At 50.9% G+C, this 21,806-nt stretch overlaps 1 long non-coding RNA gene across 2 annotated transcripts in view; it reads left to right on the top strand.

Annotated features, from left to right (window-relative positions):
- Positions 1 to 20,866, top strand: part of LOC132685999 (uncharacterized) — a 45,618-nt gene extending 24,752 nt beyond the window's left edge. Inside the window, exons 2-6 of one of the 2 annotated variants that reach the window (XR_009613389.3) lie at positions 6,623 to 6,766; positions 7,497 to 7,566; positions 8,070 to 13,259; positions 15,531 to 15,688; positions 16,986 to 20,866. This is a non-coding gene — a long non-coding RNA (uncharacterized LOC132685999). Of the gene's footprint in view, positions 1 to 6,622; positions 6,767 to 7,496; positions 7,567 to 8,069; positions 13,260 to 15,530 lie in introns of both variants that reach the window. The other variant, XR_009613390.3, reaches the window with a different exon arrangement.
- The last annotated feature ends 940 nt before the right edge of the window (positions 20,867 to 21,806 follow it).

Genomic DNA, 21,806 nt, shown 5'->3' with positions numbered 1-21,806 from the left:
AGGCAATTTGCTTCTGTGGCCGGAGCCCCCAAATACACCAAGCCCTCCGTGGAGAGAAAGGGGCAGAGGCAGAGAAGGAAGAGGTTTCATAACACAGATACTATAGGTTGCTTATTGCTGAGGAATCTGAGCATTGGATGGCACTTGTCCCGGGTGGAAGGTCCAGCAGCTTGGGGAAGGGCTGCCGCGGAGATAGGCAGGACGCAATGGGGAGGACTTTCCAAGGAGGGTGGGGGGGGGTGGGGAGAACCCAGAGAAGGCTCCCACAGGCTGTGCCCTGTGCTCCTTTTTAGCCCTTCTGAAAATAACAAGATGGAAACCCGAGCTGTCAGCACCGGGGAACTGCCAGATTCCGGGGGGGGGGGGGTATGAACAGGAGAGGAACGGACCAACCCGAAGTTAACTGAAGGAATAGCGAGTGATCAGTGAATCGGCTACTTGACCATCACATTTTATACTTAATACACATCTTGGAGAGGAAGACTTAGGCCTGTCTTCAGGATCAAATAGTTTCTTGACCTATTTCTTTTGGTCAAAGTCCTTTTTTTCTTTTTTTTTTTTTTTCATAAGGATGAAAAGATTTCAAGCTTTTCCAACAGCACCTTTATACAGCTCCCCAGCAGGGTCTCCAATAAAGTTGTGAATTGTGCTTCCTGCTTATGAAAAGAGGGCTATATCCTCCAGAGAGGGGCATTGGTCAGTCTCGTAACAGAGAGTGAAATCGGGGCCACATATCACCATTTCGACTTTGATACTTCTCTGGAATCAGAATGTGTGTACCATCAGTCCAGGTGACTCAGCACTACAAGAAGGCTTTGTTTTTTTTGTGCTGGTGAGCCTACTTGAATATTTTGCATACATGAAGCTTTTGGTAGAGACTTTCTATTGCTTCAGCCCACACGGATAAATGACGGTTGGGCCATTCTGAGTTAATGCTTTTGAAAGGGCTTTATATATTTAATCAGATTGTAGCTCTGGGTAAACAAAATCCTTGTCTTTGGATAGTTTGATTTTCCCAAGAATGAAATTAGTGTAATTTTATTCATTCTCTCCTTAGAGGTCGATGGGGCAATTTTGTCTGTTGTAGACACGGCTGGTTGCCTATCAGGGGGCTATTTCCCTCTGGCTACCTTGCTCTCAGAATCTTAATTTTGGCTGCCCTCCTCTGAGAGGTTGTGTCCCGTACAGGAACTTGGACTCTCCCCCACCTCTGAGGGTGAGTCTTCATTGGTCTAGGCCAATTGCTGTGGCCTCGCCTCGCCCCACCTCAGGATTGTTGAAGCATGGGTAGATTGTGCCAATTCGGGCCAGTGAGATGGAGGGGACCAGCCCCCCTTCTCTGGAAGGACGCAAGATGGGGGCCTTCTCTTTTTCTCTTTCTGAAGGTGGTTTCTGGCACGTGAGGCCTGACCTACAGCAGATCTGGGGACTGGGGGAGAAAGCTGCAGAATTGTTAAGCTAGATGCACGACGTTCCTATGTCGGTGAATGACCCCGCTCCAAAACTGTCCTACCTCCAAACTGGACATGACGCAAAGTAATAAACATCCTTATTGGGCGGGCCCCGGTGGTTAGATCCTCTATCCTTCGCTGTCCAGAGCATCTTACATAGCCTTTGTTTGGAAAGGGGAAGTTGACGTTGGCCGGGTAAGTCAAAACCAAAAGAGGGGAAGGGAAGCAGCCGTGTTTGACTGGTGGTCCTGGCAGACTCGCAATCCTCTGCTAATCCTCGCGAAAGAGTTGGCACCGGTGGGAAAACTATTTCCTGAGGTTGAGCTGGTTCAAAAAGAGAGTACGTCCAAGGGGTAGCAGAGAAGGGTTTTCTCACATCTGACAGGAGGCAGAGGTACTTCCCGCACACCAGGAAGAGAGATGCCAGCCACGTGTTAACTGTTTGTGGTTATTTTGGCACAAACATGATTTCCAGGTATGACCCTCATCTTGCCAAGTCAGAACCGAGGTGAGGATCTAGCCCCAGGGTGGAGAGTACCTGGTGGTGGGAACGGAGGGGGGCAGGAGCTCTGTATGCCGGGGCAGGGGCGTGCTGATAAGACTATATCCAACACTAGAAAGCAGTGGGAGCTTCCCAAGTTGGAATTTCAAACGTGAGTGAATTCACCACTTAACTGACATTTATCGAGCACAGGGGACCCATCGGGCGCCGTGCGAGGCGCCGGAGAAAGAAGGAAGCTCGGTCTTCGTCCCCAAGGAGCATACAGTCTGGTATATAGTCCAGCCCGTAGGCAAGCACGTCTAGCGCCTTCTTGCCTGTCAGCCCCAGTCTTAGTGCTCTGCTAATTTGACGTCTCCTCCCTCTGCTAAATGATGGCATCGCTGGTGTGTAAATGCACGCATTCCAGATACTCCTACACACACCCGTACCATTTCCTTGTTATCAGGATTAAAAGGTGCCGTAGTTTAAGCCGTGAAGATTTGCCAAGCACCTAACCTGAGCCAGATGGTGCGGGGCATGCGAAAGCGAATGAGAGATCTTATTTTTTTTTTAACGTTTATTTACTTTTGACACACAGAGAGAGACAGAGTGCGAGTGGAGAAGGACAGGGAGAGGGAGACGCACATGCTGAAGCAGGCTCCAGGCTCCGAGCCGTCGGCACGGAACCCGACACGGGGCCCGAACTCACAAACCGTGAGATCGCGCCCCGAGCCTGAAGTCGGACGCTTAACTGACCGAGCCACCCTGGTGCTCCGTGAATGAGATGTAATTGCAGAAACCACAGCTCGGTTGGTGGCGGGTGATTTGCCCCCTGGGAGTCAGAGCGAGCAACGGGGTGACAAGAAAGCAGAATTTGAACCGTGCAGACAGTACCTGCTAGGGGAGTTCAAGTCCTGGCCCCTGGGACACGGGAATAACGTGAGTTCAATTTCCTGCTTTTCCAGGAGCTAACTTTAAAACACCGGTACAGAAATATTGGTCACATCAACTATCCTCTCTGGAGCACTAATTATTATTAAGCATTGCTACGTGCTTCGCATATGATCGTTCACTCTGTGAGGCAGATACGAATATCCTCATTTTACAGATGAGGAGACGGAGCCAGCCAGAGGATAACTTTCCCAAGATCACAGGGTTAGTATGAGACATGAACGGAGGATGTAGCTACTTATCAGTCTTAACCTGCAATAAATCTGCCTACGGGAGAACTAGGCTCTCAGGCAGGGGAGATTCAGTCACAAGTAGACCGCTAGCCAACGACGGGACAAGTAGGTTAAATTGCCTGCACATTCCCCCCGGCACCACCGGGAACCACAGAGCCCCAGTGATGGTGCAGCAGATAGTTGTGCCTGGTACTATGGAAAACGGAGCACTCGGGGAAAACCGTGCTGAGCCAGCTTTCTTCTATCCACACGCACCGAGCTGAGCTGAGGTCTGTTGAGGACGTGTGGTTCCGGGACACCTGGAACCCATGGATCCCATGGAAAGCTACAATGGAAGCGGGGGTAAATTGGGTGCTCAGCTTACACATCTCAGAAGATGCAAGCCATCTTTCGATACCCTTTCTAATGAGTCATCGTAAACTGTTTTGTTTGTTTGTTTGCTGGTTTGCGTTGAGCGCTTGTCAGCCGTTGTAGCAAATGATCAGACTCGGGGGTGGGAGGGTCACGGGACTCTCCGGTTTATAGCTGGCCAGGGTACAAGGGACAACGTGGGACCCGAGACCGGCATCTGTAGGGGGAGCAGTTCTGCGGGGATGAGGCCTTCGCCTGTGGGATCTGATGGTGTCTCTAGGGAAATAGTGTCAGAATCGGGTTCAGTTGTAGGACACCCAGCTGCTGTTGGAGAATCGCTTGGTTGTGGGGAAAAGCCCCGATACCTTTGGAGTACAGAAGTGTTCTATGGGTAGAGAAGGAAACAGTTTTCCCACAGTTTCCCCACGTGACCTACGTTTGATAGAAGTTATGATCTGTCACCTACTAAGACCCGGGTAGGTCTAAAACGAGTAGTTTCTTTAGGTTGTAAGGACATATTTCTGCCCCAGAAACGGGGCTCTTGAGCTCGCCCTGACTCCTGATCTGTAGTCTGTACATTTTTCTTCATTCGTGGTACATTTCATACCGTATTCTGCTGATTGGAATTAATTCCCTCCCTCCCCCGCCCCCAACCTAAGTTATCTGTACCCCTCGAGGTCTTAGAGTCCCCTGATTGGAAAAAAAAAAATGATTCTTGGCGTCCAGGAGGGATCTGAGGTTAAAAAAAAAAAAAAAGAAAAGAAAAAAAAATAGGACGGAGAGCCAGAGAGCAAGGGATAAATTTCTCTTAAAGTATTCATTCATTCATTCAACAAGGGTTTATTGAGGTCCTCCCTGGAGTCAAGCTCGGTGCTGGCGTTAGAGACATAGTCAGAAACAAAATTAACGTGGCCTGTGTTCTCAGGGGTTTCCAGGCTACTGAGGGAGGCCAAGAAGGCAACCAAATACTCAATTACAAATCCAAGTAAGTGCTTCAAGGATAAAACATAGATAATACAAAGGAGACAGAGGGTGAGGGGCGAGCTTCCTATATTTCTGTGTTCAAGGAAGGAGGTCACATTCAAAACAAGACCTGAGGGCTGTGGAATCAGTCCTGGAAAAACTTTCCAGGCAGGGAGACTTCTTCGAAGAGACCCGTGTGTTTAAGAAATTAAGATAAATCCTGTGGCTGGACTATGGGGGGGGGGGGGGGGGCGGGGACTGGGTGGGGGAAGGAGAGAAACAGGAAGTAAGATTGGAGAAGTGATCAGGAGCGTAGGAAAGGTTTTGGATTTTATTCCAAGTGAGGTGAGAAGTCACGGGGGGGACAACGCATAGGGACAACTCCTCCTCCCCGTCTCAGAAACTCGGTGCCATCACTTCCAGGGTGAAGGGAGGACCGGGTCCTTGAAAAGGAAGAAGGGACGAGTATTTGGTTTCCTCTGAAACCTCGGAGCTTTTGAAAGAGTGGTGCCTGCTCTGAATTCTACTGTGTCCAGCGTGGGAGTTAGGATCTCAGGATTAGCACTATTAATATATTCAAATAGCCTTCAAAGGAGAACTTGAAGAATGTTTTCAAAGGAAGTTCTGATGGGAGTGATTGTGAAACCTTCAGATATGACTCATCTTCCATTGAACCGGCCTCTGGAGGCTCAGCCAGAGTGACTCAAAGTAAACATGTATTCACTGAGCTTCTACTCCATGCCCAGCACCACGAAGGATGCCGTGGTGGCTGCAAAAGCGTGTGAAGTGCTCCCTGTCCTCAAGGACTTTAAACAGTAGGATATTGGGGATGGCAGAAAGAGCGCCTTCGAACAATCAGCCACGATGTGGATACCCTCCCCGCTGGCCTTTGTCTGACATATCGCACTGCATGCAAAGTGGCCAAGGGCTGAGGACACAGAAGAGTTTGTGAACCGTTAGCAAGGCTTGGCCAGGCAAACAGGTGAGCGAGAATATGGAGATTCTCCTCCCCACCGGATTGTTCCAGGACCCCAGGAATAGAGCGGCCGACGGGGATGGCCTGTCCGTGCCCATCCTATGTTTCTATCGTTGGCATCACACTTGTGCAAACGCCGGGGACCCTGGCTGTCATGGTCCTTTCCCAAGCTTTCAGTTTCTTTGTAGGGGTGGAGGCCTTTCCCCAACGTCATACCAACCGCGGAAGAGGCAGAAGAACAAGGCCGCACAAAGCCCGTGTAGAGAAAACTTGGGTGCTTCTGAGGTTGTAGGCCGGCGCGTTAGAGTTCAGAGTCTGGGCCTGTCACCTTGAGAGAGACATTTGATCTTATTCTGTTCAAATGAGCAAGTTGGACCCAATGAACTCCAGCCAGTGATGTCTCACTCCAACTAGGTGATCCCACTTATCCCGGAAGCAAGAGGCCCCAGGCCCTCCTGGTGGAATGCCATTTTGTCCAATAAAATAGAGCCCGTCAGAAAGATCCCAGGCATCCTGTGTGAGGCCCCTCAGGCTTTGGCCTTGCTTTTAGTTAAAAAAAAAAAAAAAGAAAAAAACAAAACAAAACAAGCCAATGGTATGTTCCAGAATACCGCTGTCTCACAAATACTTTCCCAGTATCAGTGGGTAATAGTGGAATCTGGAGGCAGGACTGACGGACGGGAGAAGGCCCTGCCTTCCTCCCCTGTGATTTTAGGGCTTCGTTCCACAGGCATGTGCTGGCATCTGTTTCGTGCCGGGGCATGGTCACAGACAACAGGCCTTAAATTCTCAGGAGTTAGCATAGCCGTGACACAAGACAGGTTGATTGCCTCAAACGCTCTCTTAATCAGCACTCTCAAACTGCTTCCTTCTTCCCGGGGGGGTCAGGTCTCGGGTCAAAGTGTTGACTTGTTGTGTTTCCGACCATTCCCATCGTGGCATGTTGACGACGCCGCCCAGAAGAGGGTGCTTTTTGGCTTACGTTGGGGATCTCCCTTAATCGCGTGGCAGACCTGCGGCTACCTGAAGCCTCTCTCCCTTAGGCTTCCCGCTCCAGTGCGGTGTCGGCCAAAGGGCTCAGGTCTTACTTCCAGGTTCCCACACCACCCACAATGCCAACCCTTCTGGTGCTCACCATAGAGAAAACCAGACCAAAGAGAAATAACGTGTTAACGACGGTTGAGATCTTTCTGACGGGCTCTATTTTATTGGACAGAATGGCGTTCCACCAAGAGCAGCTAGGGTCCCATGCTTCTAAGACAAGTGGGGCCGTCTAATTCTTCCCCTTCCCCGTCAGGAAGGAGAAAACTCAGGAGCTGGTTGTCAACAAGGAAGTGAAGTCATGGTCCAAGGTGCCCAGGTATTGGGGTGTTAAGACCATTCCGTAATTCCTTTGAATGACTTACTTACCAATAAGTAATTCCTTAGAATATAGTAAGCAATTCCTTACTAGTCATGTGATCTGAAACAAGTTCACCTCTTTGAATCCAAGCTCCCTTATCACTAAAACAGATTTAGCGTCTATATACGGGGCTGTTGAAGAGAATGAAACGAAATAAGGTACACGGAAGATCTGGGAAAGGGACAAAGTACTACACGGATGTGACCTGGTCCTATTAGACGAGGTGCTAAGGTAGGTGACTGGTGTGATAGTCCCCTTCCTCAACCCAACTCTCATGGCTCCCTCTGTGTGGAATTAGGTGATCAACACATCTATAGATTCTCACTCTAACCACCCACTGCTGACGGCATAGAGCCTTGGGCTTGGAGCTTTCGAAGGGTCTCTTAAAATGGTTGAGATGCGGGACACGGGTAAACTCAAAACTGCAATATGGAAAAAAGAACATTCATATTTAAGTAAATTAAAACACAATGTTTCCTCCAGTTAGTCGACTGTAACACAATGCGACTGTTACCATGTTGTACGGTTGTTTTTGACGTGTGATAGGGGAGCATCTTAACGTGTCTGACAGGAAGAAGGGGAGAGCGTCCAAAAGGAAGTTCTCGGAGCCTGTGCGAACCAGGAACAGTCGAGCATCCTATCTATTTTTAACTGTATCGCTAACTGCTCTTTTCGCTTTTGCCTCCAGGGTCCCGCAACTTATCTGTAGAAGCTACAGAAGATGAGCTCGCTCCAGTTTTATTCAACTCCAAGGGGAGGTATGCTCACTTTCTGTGCGTTTTGAGGAAGGCCAGTGCTTCAGGAAACTCACTCCAGACCCCTCGTTCCCATCATCCCATCTTGTCCCATCTTATTTTTGTGGTCTGTGGTATCCATGGGACTCTGGTTATTTGTAGGTATTGATTGAATTGTGAGACGGCTCTTTGGTCAGGTGGGCCCGAGCTGGAGCCCCGAGGTTTTGTGCAGACAGGTGGACGGCATCCCAGGAGGCTGCCATCTTGTTTTTGCCACTGGCTCTCTGACCTCGGTCAAGCGCCTCCTCTGCTCTTTTGTCATTTATCTGCGCAATGAGATGTGTCACATCCGGAGAGGGGACGAGTGATGAGACCCAGCTTTCCAGCACTGTGCTTCCGACGCCTCTCCTAAGTGACTCTGGGTACACACACATGACACAGGCCCTCAGTAGGTAGACACATCCATAACCTGCTCGGAGGGAAAGGTCAGGCTTCAGCTGACCTTGGCTTGTTCTTTTTCTTCCAAGCTGACAAAACATGCGGGGTTTGGAAAGCTGTCTGCTGGACCTGCCTGATGAAGCGTTGCAGAAATTACGTGATTAGAAACAGAACGTAATGAAACTCAGGTCGGAAATGGACAACCAGTTGACATTTATTTTTCCCCGATTAATCATCTCCCTTTTCCCACGGGGCTATCCGTGCCAGGGCTGAGGGAAGGCAGGAGTGCTGAGTTACTGGCACTGCTGGGTGCCTCCCTGCCGACAGCCACGAGCCACATTCTGCCTTGCCGACAGAACGGACTGGATTCGGGTGTGGGTCGGCATTCTCTCAGGGGAGGACAGGTCCCTACCTAACCCCAGGCGGTGGGAGAATCTAGTCACAGTACTTCCGGTCCTTTTGCCTGTAATTCTGCGCCACAGTTCTGTCCAGTGTGATATGAGGGGACATCTGCTAGGGTAGGGGAACCCGCCAGGTAAGTTTTTCTTGTTGTTAACGGGGATGCCTCCCCGTGTCCTTGCGCCAGTTGAGTATCCGATGCTCGCAACTGAGGTGGCCATCTGGACAGCACGAGAACAAATGCCTACGAGCTGGGGATGGTGGAGAGAGAACATGGGGAGCACCTGGGCCCATGATGACATTTTTAAGCTGCTCATTTACGTGATCTTGGAACTTCACCGCTTTGGAAACTCTTACCGCGCGCGCGAGAATACTTGGTCCCTGTCGCTCGGGGCCACGTCTGGCTGGGTTTGCTGTTATGAAGGCCCGCGAGCGGCTGAATGAAGCTGCCTCCTTGGCCCCAACGTATCCCTTCCTGGAGCAAAGGCAGCCACAGAGAATATGTCTCAGAGCAGAGCTTCTAAGAGGGGTGGAGTGGGAACAAGGATCCAAAGTGGACTCTGTGCTGTCCGAGCCCTGGGCTCGAACTCGTGAGCCGTGAGATCATGACCTGAGGCGAAGTCGGACGCTTAACCCGCCGAGCCACCCAGGCGCCCCTCACATCAGAGCTTTTGTCGCCAGCCCCCAGAGTAGGGCCGAGGAGAGGAGAGGGAAAGTACCTCTCCTGTAAGATTATCTCCTAAAGCTGCCGGCCGGCCAGCTGCCATTTATTTGATTTCCTGCGTCTTTAGCTGTGGAATTCACGCGAAATTCTCATTCGCTTTCCTCCAGTATATTTTTCTTCCAGTACAGCTCCCATTTTACCGACTTACCGGTTACATTATCTAGCTCCCCCCACCCTGAGAATGTCCCACACGAGGTAATAATACAAGGTGCCCCACATGATGCCAGCAGGTAGGACATCTACCTCCCGAGGGAGGTGTGTGGGCAGAACTTGCGACAGCTCACGGGCTTATTGTTGTTGTTATCGTTGCAAACGTGGAGGAGGTCCGAGCAGGAGGAAGTACTCTGGGGAGATGTGGCAACTTTCTCTCCCTCTCTTCCTCAGCCTGGAAAACCCAGGCAGGTGGTGGGGACAGCAGCCGAGCCCAGACCACATTCCTGCCTCAGATAAGGTCTGTGGAGGTGAATTCCCAGGCTGCAGAGGTGACTCCTGAGTCATCGCAGCTGAGAGCCAAGCGACTTGCCCCAAGCCATTGCTCAACGCCGCCGGGGACAGTGTCTCACACCCAACGCGTGTCATCCACCCTGGCAGGCTGCAGTTTCAATTTGATGCACGAGGGCAAACGGGTAGGTTCTTCTGCGTGCACCGCCCCCCCCCCCCAACCCCGTGTGGTCAAGTCTGAACCCTCTTTTTGTGAAGGCCCCCAGAACCTCGGCTCAGGGAAGCCGGGGACTTGGCCCCTCTTGTCCCCTGCAGGATCCCCGGTGCCGAGAGCCGAGTCTGGCACGCGTGTTCGGAATGGCTGACTTTGAAGAGACTGAGTGAGGGATGCCTTGAAGGCCATACCGCAGTAGGAAGGAGAAAGTGCTCTGGGGGCCACCGAGCCGTAGAGAGTTCGGACGGCAGGAATGGGGAGCAGCACCCGGGGCAGGGTCCTGGAGCCCCAGCAACAGAGCCCAGCTCCAGGTAGAAGCTGCCGGAGGGGGCGCGGTGTGGACGGAGGGTGGCTGGCCCACGCGAGGTGCTGCTCCAGGACACGGGATCTTGACCGTGCGAGGACTTCTCGGGCCTGGGCCTCTGGTCGCGGCCAGGCGAGGCTCTGGTGGCCCGGATGAGCTCCGTCTCCTTAGCCCGTCCCCCAGGGCTTGGCCGGGAGGACTGAATTTCCATCCCTCCTGGGTGGCCTCTTCCTGTTCAACTACCCCAGCACATTTTTCAGGATGCCTGTCCTCACAGGGAGTGGTTTCCACGTCGTGGAGGAAAAGTAGGGAAGCCCCTGACTTTCTCCTGGTGAGAGGCGTTTGGGGGGCACCGCTGAGGTAGCTGAGCTGGCCCAGGGCGGTGCGAGGTACTCTCGTTAGGGACCGTCCGTGGGCCCTCCGCGCCAGCCCCCTGCTCCCTGGCTGGCTGTGTGGGGCCTCTATAGCCTCTGCCCTCTCTCTCTCCATCAGCAACAGCCTGGCCTCCCTCCTCCTGGGTCCAAGAACCTCTTAAATTCTCGGGTTCTACTCCACCTGGTCCTTCAGATACCTTACTTCTCAAATTATAGCCACCAGGGGAGGCAACACTTAAGCTAAAGCCTCTCGGCTGCTGATCTCAGCTGACACTATCTAGGCAGGGGGCACAGCGTGGGACACGCAGGCCCGGGGCTCAGTTGAGCTGGGCCCCGCCCCTGCTGTGCCTTTACCGGCCGTGGGGCCCCAGACAATTCCGGCAACATCGGTGGGCCGTAGCGTTCTCCTCCTTATCGTAGAAGAGGCCAACGATGGAAACCCAGGGGGTCGTCCTGAGGACTCACAGAGATGATGTCGATAAATCACCTAACCCAGGGCTTGGTGTGGAACCAGCAATGAATACGTGTCGACAATTTCTATTTCTGCATTTTCTTCTCATTCTTCCTCTTAACTCTTGCCTCGCCGGACGAGTGACTTTACCTCCTCACAGGACGGATGTCTTCATGGGGTGAGGACGAGAAGGGTGGGGCAGAGACAGTCTTCGGTTTTATGTTTTTAAGTCATCAGGCCAAAAACCAGTGCCACTGCTCACGGACGAGTGGGCGTCCCACGTGCTACGGGGCTTTTGAAGCATGTCGGCAAGTTCTCGACACTCCTTCCTGAAAAGGAAGGGTCTAATTCATTTCCCTTCATTCTGGGCTGGCATTGGTGGTGGTGTGCGTCTCTTTAAGTTCATTTACTTATTTTTGAGAGAGAGAAACAGAGCACGCGAGCAGGGGAGGGGCGGAGAGAGAGAGGGAGAGGGAGAATCCCGAGCAGGCTCCGCACTGTCGGCGTAGAGCCCCAGGCAGGGCCTCGGGATCACCAACCTGAAGATCGCGGCTCGAGCTGAACCAACCAAGAGTCAGAGGCTCAACCAACTGAGCCACCCAGGCGCCCAGTAGTGACGTGCTTCTCACAACTAGAAGGCGGTGGAAGTGATGCTGTGTGACCGTCGGGGCCAGGCTAGTCGAGCTGATACCTCTTTCTCCCTCTCAGGGCATGTGCCTTGGGACTCCTGATCCATCGTGGAGGAAACCCGGTGATCCTGGAGGGGCCTGGCCCCGGCTGGTGCCTGGCGTGTGAGCGAGGAAGGAACCCAGCTCAGGCCAGCAGCTGACCTCGATCTCACGAGAGACTCTAGGTCAGCTCGCCCACTCTCACGTTCCTGACCCACACGACGCGTGAGCGCTAACGAACAACTGTTGCTGTCTTAAGCCACTGAGTTTGGGGCTGATTTATTATACCCTCACAGGTGACAGATACAAATGTCACCGAGTACTAGCCCTGTGGGATAGGCGCTTGCGACCTCAGTTTACAAATGAGGAAACGGAGATGTTAGAACTTACGGAGCAGGTAAGACACCACGAGGAGATGCGGCGCTGGGACCCAAACGTGTCTCCGTGGGACTCCAGAGCCCGCGCTCCATCCTTCGCACTGGGGGCTGCCTCATCTGATCCCAGAAGAGGTTGGAAAAAATGGGTGAAAATACCTTCTTCTGGACCCGTGCTACAAGTCTGCCAACGCCCTAGGGTTAAGCATACACGCTCACGTTGTATTTGGAAGATCACCACCGGCTCGACCCACGCGTGGCTGGTTGTAGGTCGCTGGCAGCGTGAATGTTCTGGAAGGTTCTCAGTGCCGTGCGTCTCCTTCAGAGCAGTGCTGGGCTCGCAGGGAGCCGAGGGCAGGGTGCCAGTTGGAGGGGTGTTTGGCCACCCCGAGGGCCCCGGTTGCCCTGGTGAGGCCTGTGGACAGTGGTGAAGTCCGAGCTCGGGGTCCGTGAGGAAGAGCCATGTGGCGGGTGGTGAGAAATGGTGGAGGCAGACAGAACAAACGAGGCCGAGCAGTGGGAGGACAGCTGAGCAGGCAGTGAGGGTGGCAGGCGGTGACAGAAGTTCTAGAGAGCGATGAGGAAAATATTCGTGGAGACGATCGATGAATGTTCCCTAGAGACGCACAGTAAGGGCTCCCTGCCGCTGAGGGCAAGTGACTGCTGTGGTAGGGGCCCCGAGGGCCACTTTAGAATCCCCGTCTTACCCTGGACACGGCTGCTGCACACAGGGTTCTGGAAGGCAGGGGCAGGACATTCAGGTCAATGTCTATCAAGCGCCTTTTGTGGGCCAGGGACCAGCCAGTGATGGGACATCTGTAATACGAATAGGACATAAACCTATCATGTGCCCCACAGGGGCTTGAGGTCTGCAGGGGAACACTGTTTTAAGACCTACTGTGTGCCTGGTCCTCTATTTCCTGGTTACTCATGTTATCTTATTTAATCTTGGCATGAATTCGATCAAACAGGCCCCACAACCTTGGTGAGAAGCTGAGTTGAAACAACATGCTGAGTGCTTAGCTTTTAACTCATTCTGATTCTTTTTTTTTTTTTTTTATTTGTTTTTGAGAGAGAGAGAGAGAGAGAGAGCCAGAGCATGAGCGGAGGAGGGGCAGACAGAGAAGGAGACACGGAATCCGAAGCGGGCTCCAGGCTCTGAGCGGTCAGCCCGGAGCCCGACGCGGGGCTCGAACCCACGAACTGAGAGATCGCGACCTGAGCTGAAGTTCGACGCTCAGCTGACTAAGTGACTCAGGCGCCCCAACCTAATTCTGATTCTGAGGCCCCTGGTCGGTCCACTACAGAGCCTGGCCCTGGGAAGAAAGAGGTCGGTGCTGCCTGGAAGGGACCTGGGGGTGGGGGTGGGGGGCAGGGAGACTTCTCAGAAGGGTTAGACCCGCGGACTGGGGATGCCGTTAGTATTTAAAGCCCGGCGCCCAGGCAGCAGGACGGCACGTGAGGGAGGGCGCGGGGCGAGGCCGCCGGGGAGGCCGCACAAGGAGGCCCGGGCCAGACTGGGAGGCGCTCTGTGCCTCTCACTACAGGATCCGGACTGACCCACAGCAGGAAGCACCCCGGTTTTCAAACGGGGAAGTGCCTGGATCGAATTCGCCTTACATTTAGGGCACTTGAGGTCGCCCTGGTGGCTCTGCGGAGCACCCTCAGGAGGGCCCGGACATTTGCACTTGGGTGTCACCCTGACCCCTGAGAGTTTCACAGTTCTCGGTCTCTCGCCAGGTCCCAACCTGGTGAACAGATCCCAGCATTCCTCTGCTCAAAACCCTGCCGTGGTTCATACAGAGCTCTCATTCCCTGAAAATGGCCCGCAGTTTGTCCCCCACCCCGCCTCACCCCTGTGTCCTCTCTGAGGTTTCACCCCTCACCCTTCCTTTCCGTCCTGCTGCCCCGCCCCGCTGGGCTGGCCTCCTGTCGCCCACCCCTCTAGGCACACCGCCCTGCAGGCCCTTCCCGTTCCCCCCCTCCCTGCAGCGAATCCCTCAGCGAGTCTGGGGGCGGGGGGGATTGTTCTCGAGCGCCGGGACCAGTACCTGACTTGTGGCTGTCTTGCTTGAGGCATCCTTAGCCATTTTTATCTGACTTTGTCACAAAGGGCTGTCACTGATTAAGTGGATAGCTGAACCGGGGTAGGGGGTGCAGCCTGGAGAGGAGAAACTGGTCCGGTGGGGTTCAGCTGTGCACCCTAGCCTCGGAGACACAGGAGTCCACGGCCACCCGCATAGCATCAGACAGGAGTGCCCCTGTCCCCACCTTCGTCTGCACCCATTTCCTCTGCCTTAGTTTCTCACGGTGTATGCGGCTGCTCCCCGCCCCCCACCTGCCCCCTTCTGGCTCCTACAACTGCTCTCTCTCTGTCTTTCTCTCTCCTCTGAGCAAGGTCACGGCCATCACAATGCCAACTGTTTTCCGTTAAATTCCAATCTCATGCGCTAGCCATAAACGTTTGGGGGTTTTTGTCCCCCTCCTTGGTACTGCCACTGCGCAGGTCAAGGTCGCCAGCACCTTCCATCCTGCCCTATGCAGTGACCACTATTCTGTCCTTATTTTATTTGACCTTGTGGCGGCTTCCCACACGGTGGTCCCCCTTGATAAACTGGCTTCCTTTGCTTCCTGTAAATGCACTCACGGGTTTTTTCCCCTAAACGTCGGCTACTCGTCTTCATCGCCCTTTCAGGATCCCTCGGCCTCCCCCATTAGCGGCTCCCCTGGGAGCCGTCATCTCTCCCCCAGTGTCCAGTCAGGCTGGCGCCACCTCTGAGCCGTGTCCCGGGTTTGTCCGCTTCTCCCATCGCCACGAAGAATAAAATACAGACTCATTGGCATGGCCTACAGGGCCCACGTGAGCTGTCCCCGCCTCTCCGTGACCTCACGTCCCTGCCCACGCCCCCCGGGACCCTGCTCCAGCCGTTCTGGCCTTGGTGCCCTTCCTCACACAGATCTAGGTTTGGTCCGGCAGGAAGGCTTTTCCTCTCGTGGTCCGGCTTCCAGAGGGGCCGACCGTTGACTTGTTTTCAGCCTTCAGACGGCAGCCTCGTCGCCACCTCCCTTGGGGAAGCTTCCCTCACACTCTGACTAAAGCGGCCCACCTCCTACTTTATTTTGATAAATTTTGTGACCAACAACTGTGTTATCTCAATTCTGAGGCGCCTAGCTGAGCTCTTTTCACTTTTTTTCTGACGCTTGCCTTATTTACTCTGCTCCTTATACTTTTCACTTTCAAGTTTATGCTCAGCTTAGCATCATCTGTGGGATTCCCGGGAGGTCTGCGTTGAATAACTGTCCCTCCAGATATGGTTTCTTTTAGCATCTGCTGTGAGCTTGAGTTTGCCATCCACGTGGGGCCATTTTGTGTTCACTTTCTCTTTTGGAGTTTCTGAGACGATACAGACAGTGTAAACATGAGTCCCAAATCCACATGAGGTTGGGGTTATGAATTCTCAGAGGAGACGTTTTTTCCCCCGAAGAACCCTAGATGATATATGCAAGTACTGTTTTATGCCTCCTCTGTTGGTAGGTAGATTTTTTTTTTCTTGTTCTTCTCCACTGAGCATAGAATTTCAATGTTCCTGGATTTATGCAGGAGTCTTGGATTCATCATCACTCCACCTTGTGTGGCTCAAGAGATCGTTGTCTCCTGTTCCCATGTGGTTTTGCCTCGGACAAAGAGAACAAAAGTTGACCCCGGCACAGCCTTATCTTCAGCCACTCTCTGGGGGAGTTTCCTTATTTACATGCAAGGTCAGCTATAGATTTGAGAGCCTTGATATATATGACCCAGCATTTTATGTGGCTTTGATGGGAAGGTTTACGTGTTACCAGCCTACCATATTTTGAGATAGAAGTCCCTCATTTTTATTTAACTCTGTATTAGTTAATGCTTTCTATGTTGATGTCCCAATTATTGATAATAATCTTAACTCTTTAGAGAACTTTAAAGCTCAGAAATCCTTTTCATATCTATTCTCCTAGTAGGAATCCCTGGCTTCCTTGTATAGTCAAGGAAGCCATGCTCCAAGTGAAGTGACTTGGCTAATAATGACCACTATTTTTTGAAACCTACTGTGTGTCAGGCACTATAAATAGATTATGGCAAAGGCTTACGGCGGACCCATGAAATGGGCATTATTTTCTGCGTCTTGTGGTTGAGAAAACTCGGCGTCCGAATGCTATCGTAATTGGTCTGAGGTCCCATGGCTTGTGACATAGTGGCCTGCCAGAGTCCATTCTCTTCCCAGTGCTGTCTCTGTTCGTTCTCCAAGCTACTTTCCTAGATGTGGGTTTTTATGCATTTTAGTGAAGGCATTTATGCGTCTTAGTGCAATTTTGTACTTAGAAAGTTCTTTACTAATAAATACGTTTATCAGTAACTTGGTTAGTTGTAAGGTGCCCTGTTTCTTCAATCTCAGTTACGTCTGGGAGGAAAAGCTCTTTTGGAGCCTTAAATGACCCACACGACACCAGATGCTGCCATTCACTGTTTTTACCTGCTCCAGGTAGGGGACCCTGGCCTAGGGATTACAGACGGCCCCTGACGTATGATGGTTCGACTTACAGCTTTTCAATTTTACGCTCGTGTGAACGCAATATGTATTCAGTAGAGGCTGTATTTCGAGTTTTGCATTTGGATCTTTCCCAGGCCTAGCAATACGTCAACAGTACTCTCTCCTGATGCTGGGCAGTGGCGACGGGCTGTGGCTCCCGGTCACCAGCAACTGACGTACAACTGTTCTATACCCCTACGACTGTTCTGTTGTGCACGTTCAGTTCACTATTCAGTCAATGGCATGCAGCACTTTTTTACAAAACCGGCTTTGTGTTAGATGATTTTGCCCAACCGTAGGCTAACGTTAAGTATCCCGAGTACGCATAAGGTGGGCTAGGCTAAGCTATGATGTCTAGGTAGATGAAATGCATTTTTGACTCAGGATATTTTAAATTTACGACGGTTTTATCAGGAGGTAACCCTCTGATAAGTCAAGGAGGATCTGTATTAGCTAGCATCTCAAGCTGTGCCTTTTTATTTTTATTTTTTCAGCCATGATCTTTCAAATGATGTTTCACATGGGACCCCGATACAGATGAGATAATTGGAGAAGCAGCGGGACTTTCTGAGGACATGTAGGCCAATCACTGAGTTCACTTCTTGAAAAATTAGTCACCTTGTAAAATTAAAAAAAAATATATATATGTGTATACACACACATATACACACACACACACACATATATAAACAAGTAGAAATGAATAAAAATCATTGGCTTTGACAAATATGTTCAACTATCTGTTAAAATAGCTCTTGATTCTTAGTCCTTTCCACCATTTATGTCCATATAATGATGTGAGCCCAGGTCGTCAAAAAACCGTGTCTCTAAGAAAGAAACAAGAAATTATCTATAACAAGAGAATTGTCTGAAACAAGAATTGTCTGATGGGAACCCGATCTCCTGTCCTAGCTCTCTTCAATTCAGTCCAACAGTCCTAATGTGTCAGTCACAATGAAACAATTTGGTGTTCATTAGCCAGATTCAGAGGTAAGGAACTTGAGACTTCAGAATAAATCTCTCCTCCCAGTAGGCCAGTCTGTAGTCTCCTGGGGATGTATCCCTTTTTCTCTGCCGATCTGGATGTTTCCATGTACAGGCTCTGGGAGGCCCTGCCTCAGGCCACTCCAAAGCCAGGGGTTTGAACTCTAAAACCAGGTGTCTCTTCACTACACAACATTGTTCCCTGGTCCATGGGTTTTCAACTCTAACAGACTTTCTTCTTTTCTTCAGCCCGGCCAAAATAATTCCATTTCGTATTTGAGACCCAAATCACCTCTCATGTTCTCTCAGAAGTGACCCTTGGCTGCTTCTGTCCATACGGACATTTCTGTTCTTTGAACTTAGAGCTGATACACAATTATAATGACACTGAAGACACATTATCTTGGATACCTTCTCTATCTGTCTGTTGCATTCTTTTCAAAGCTATACAGTATCTCTGGCTGAAACGAACAACGCAGGAAACAACACATGTTGGTGAGGATGCAGAGAAAGGGGAGCCCTCTTACGCTGTTGGTGGGAATGCAACCTGGTGCGGCCACTCTGGAGAACAGCATGGAGGTTCCTCAAAAAGTTAAAAATAGAACTTCCCTATGACCCAGCAATTGCACTAGTAGGTATTTACCCAAAGGATACAAAAACACAGATTTGAAAGGGCACCTGCACCCCGATGTTTATAGCAGCATTATCAACAATAGCCAAACTATGGAGAGAGCCCAAATGTCCATCAACTGATAAATGTACACACACACACACACACACACACACACACACACAGGAATATTACTCAGCCATCAAAAAGAATGAAATCTTGCTACTGGCCATGACGTGGATGGAGCTAGAGGGTATTGTGCCAAGCAAACTGAGTCAGAGAAAGACAAATACCATAGGATTTCCCTCGTACGTGGAATTGAAGAAACAAAACAGATATACATAGGGGAAGGAAAAAAAGAGAGAGGGAAACAAACCATAAGAGACAACAGAGAACAAACTGTTGACGGAGGGAGGAGGGTGGGGATGGGCTAAATGGATGGTGGATGTTAAGGAGGGAACTTGCTACGATGAGCGCTGGGTATTGCGTGTAGGTGATGCATCACTAAATTCTACAGTGAAACCGATTTTGCCATGTATGCTAACGGGCTAGAATTCAAATAAGACATTGAAATTAAAAAATAAGTAAAAGTGACGTGATACCTCTTTATTCGTAGACCAGGCTTTGCCTAGTTCCATACGGAGAGACTTTTCTTTTGGTGACACTTCGGCGTTACAATGTGGTCATGACCATCATGGTACTTTTATCTTGGCATAGTGTTTGTTCCAATGGTTATGTGTGTGGGAAATCCCTCCCGTTGAAGCTCTTGGGGCGAAGGGCGTAGACATCACCTGGTTTTTGACAGAAGCTGTGCCGGAGAGAATGTTTCTGCACACCCTCACCAGCGCTGGGTGCCACAAATATTTGGACGGAATTTAGTGGTTTTCCGTGTGTTAGGCGAGCACATAGGAAGTGAGGCGCTCGAAAAAACCGAAGTGCTCCCTTTCTTTTTACTCTAGAGAAAGGACGCTCTAGGTGTTGGGATGCTAAACAAGTTTGATCTCTCTGAATCCCAGCTTTCTTATCTGAAAGAGGGGTGAGGAGTACGTTAAGAATATTTCCAGAGCTGTTGTCAGGATTAAGCAATGCAATGGAAATAAAGAATTGCAGGCATGTGCTCCTTGTGTTCCCGATGACGCCAGGGAGTAGGGCACGAGGCGAGGAAAATTAGCACCATCATCCCACCCAACAGCGGCTGAATGTTGGCCACACCCGGCTACCGCTGCAAGTTCTTGACTTATTGGCCTATTTAACATTCGCCATCACACTGCTATTACCATCCCCATTTCATACCAGCTAGTGAGGAGTGAATCCCGGATGGAAACCTAGGCAGTCTGGCCCAGAACTTGAGGTCGTAAATCTCCCGCCTTTTGGAAATCAGACGCTGTCCAGCAGGTAGCCCGCCCTTTGTTTGTCTCGGCCTGACGTGCAGCCCCCACAGCACCTTCTTGCTAAGGCCGGGCCGGCTTCTGGGACCAGGCTTTACCACCCCTCCGTGGGCGTGAATCACATGAATAAGTGCCACCTGCTGTGGTTCCATAAAAACGCTGTAATTAAAGAGGACAGCCAGGGGAAAACAATAAACATACTAATTTCAGCCAGGTAAAAAACCAAAATCACAATTTACTTTATGCATCCAAAGACTGATTCGATCTGTGCTGCATACTAGAAAAGCCCCACACCTAGTTAAGCCCTACATAGATCCCCACGGCCATAATTTTACACTACGTCTGTAGCAGGTGCCTTTAATCCGCCACGGGGGCGGGGGGCGGAGAATAAGCCGGAGTAAGAATCGTGTACGTCAATTTTTAAATAGAGAACACTCCCCCATGCCCAAAGTGTACAGGTCATTTTATTGCAGTGGAAACACCTAACCTGTCCCGAGGCAGGGGTGGTGGTAGGGGATGGCGATCTTCTTGTGACATTACAAAAGGACAGTGAGGTTGGGAGTGTCAGAAAGCACGTGTGAACTTTTGTTGTGCTGTTAGGACAGATGGAGGCAGGTCTGAGGGGTGCAGCCTCAGGCTTTCAAAAGAGGTCCCGCCTTGTGAACCGACAAAGTATACACAATCACACACAGGGAAAATGCCTGGAAGGTTATACAGCACAATATTAACTCCACGCGGCGGGATTAGAGGACATTCTCAGGTTTTAAAAGTGTGCTCCTAGGGTCGCCTGGGTGGCTCAGTCGGTTTAGTGTCCGACCTCGGCTCGGGTCACGATCTCACAGTTCGTGGGTTTGAGCCTCACCTCGGGTTTTGCACTGACAGCGTGGAGCCTGCTTCGGGTTCTCTGTCTCCCTCTCTCTGTCCCTTCTCTGCTCGTACTCTGTCTCTCTCTTGGAAATAAACATTAAAAAGAAATTTAAAAAAATGTCTTTCTGGAGGTGCCTGGGTGGCCCAGTGGGTTTAGGGTCTGACTCTTGATTTCTGCTCGGGTCATGATCCCAGGGTTGTGGGACTGAGAACTGCGTGGGGCTCACACTGAGCATCGAGCCTGCTCAAGACTCTCTCTCTCTCTCTCTCTCTCTCTCTCTTCTGCTACCCCTCTCCTCCATTCGTGCAGGCTCTCTCTCTCAAATAAAATTTAATTCAATGCTGGGCACCTGGGTGGCTCAGTTGGTTAAGCGCCTGACTCTAGATGTCGGCTCAGGTCCTGACCTCATGGTTCGTGAGTTCGAGCTCCAAATATGGCTCTGCACCAATGGTGAGGCACCTGCTTGGGATTCTCTCTCTCTGTGTCTCTCTCTCTCTCTCTCTCTCTCTCTCTCTCAAAATAAACTTAAAAAATGTCTTTCTGAATTGCCTGAAAATAAACTTTTTTGAGAGAGAGAGCAAGATGGGCAGGCTCCTTGCCCCACGCTGAGCTAGGCAGGGGCTCGATCTGACCGCTCTCACCGCCGTGAGATGATGACCTGAGCCGAAATCAGGAGTCGGAGGCTTAACTGACTGAGCCGCCCAGGCGCTCCTGAATTGCCTGAAAATTTTCAATGAGGATCTATTTCTTTTAAACTCAGGAAAATGAAAAAGCCATCCTCTAAGAAGGAAACCCACTACTCAGCATGACCTTGAGATGACTTCCAACCCATCCCGCAGCATGGCATCCTGGGAAAGGAAGGCATTAGAGCCGGAGAGCTGGGTGTTACGGTTCTGCCACGGGGGCGGGTTATTCCACCAGTCTGAGTTTTGGTTTCTGTAGAGTGTAGACAATAATACTACCCTTTTTGCTTTAAGTGTTGGGGATAATACACAGAGGGTGTTTACCCAAGTCCTTGTCATTCACTGTTTCAACAACACCCATGGCCCGCACACCTTTTCACGCCATGCACTCCTCTGGGCACTGGCAATGCACAGAGGCTGCAGGTTTTTTTTTTTTTTTAGAGTGTGTGCTTTCCAACTCTTTATTTTAGTTTAGGACATCCTCCATATCTGATCTTTCAGTGTATTCATTATCGTGGATGCAAAGCTACGCATCGGGGCTAAGGCACATCCGCTCTGGCCCCACCATTAGGTGTTGGTAGCCATCACCTGTGGCTATTTTCGCTTTGCCATCATTTAGGGCTGAAGGTGTGTTTCCTGGGTTTTGCCCTTCTTTGCAAAGCAAAAAGAATGAGCTAAAAAAGCTAGAGTATGGAATACCACTTTAATATTACAGGCATTCAGCTTTATTGAAAAGACACCTTTGTTGTCCAGATACCAGGATCCTGACTTAGAGACATTTA

Source organism: Panthera onca, chromosome F1, assembly GCF_046562875.1.
Source record: "Panthera onca isolate mPanOnc1 chromosome F1, mPanOnc1 haplotype 2, whole genome shotgun sequence".
Lineage (NCBI taxonomy): Eukaryota > Metazoa > Chordata > Mammalia > Carnivora > Felidae > Panthera > Panthera onca.
This window is presented reverse-complemented; position numbering and strand designations above follow the sequence as displayed.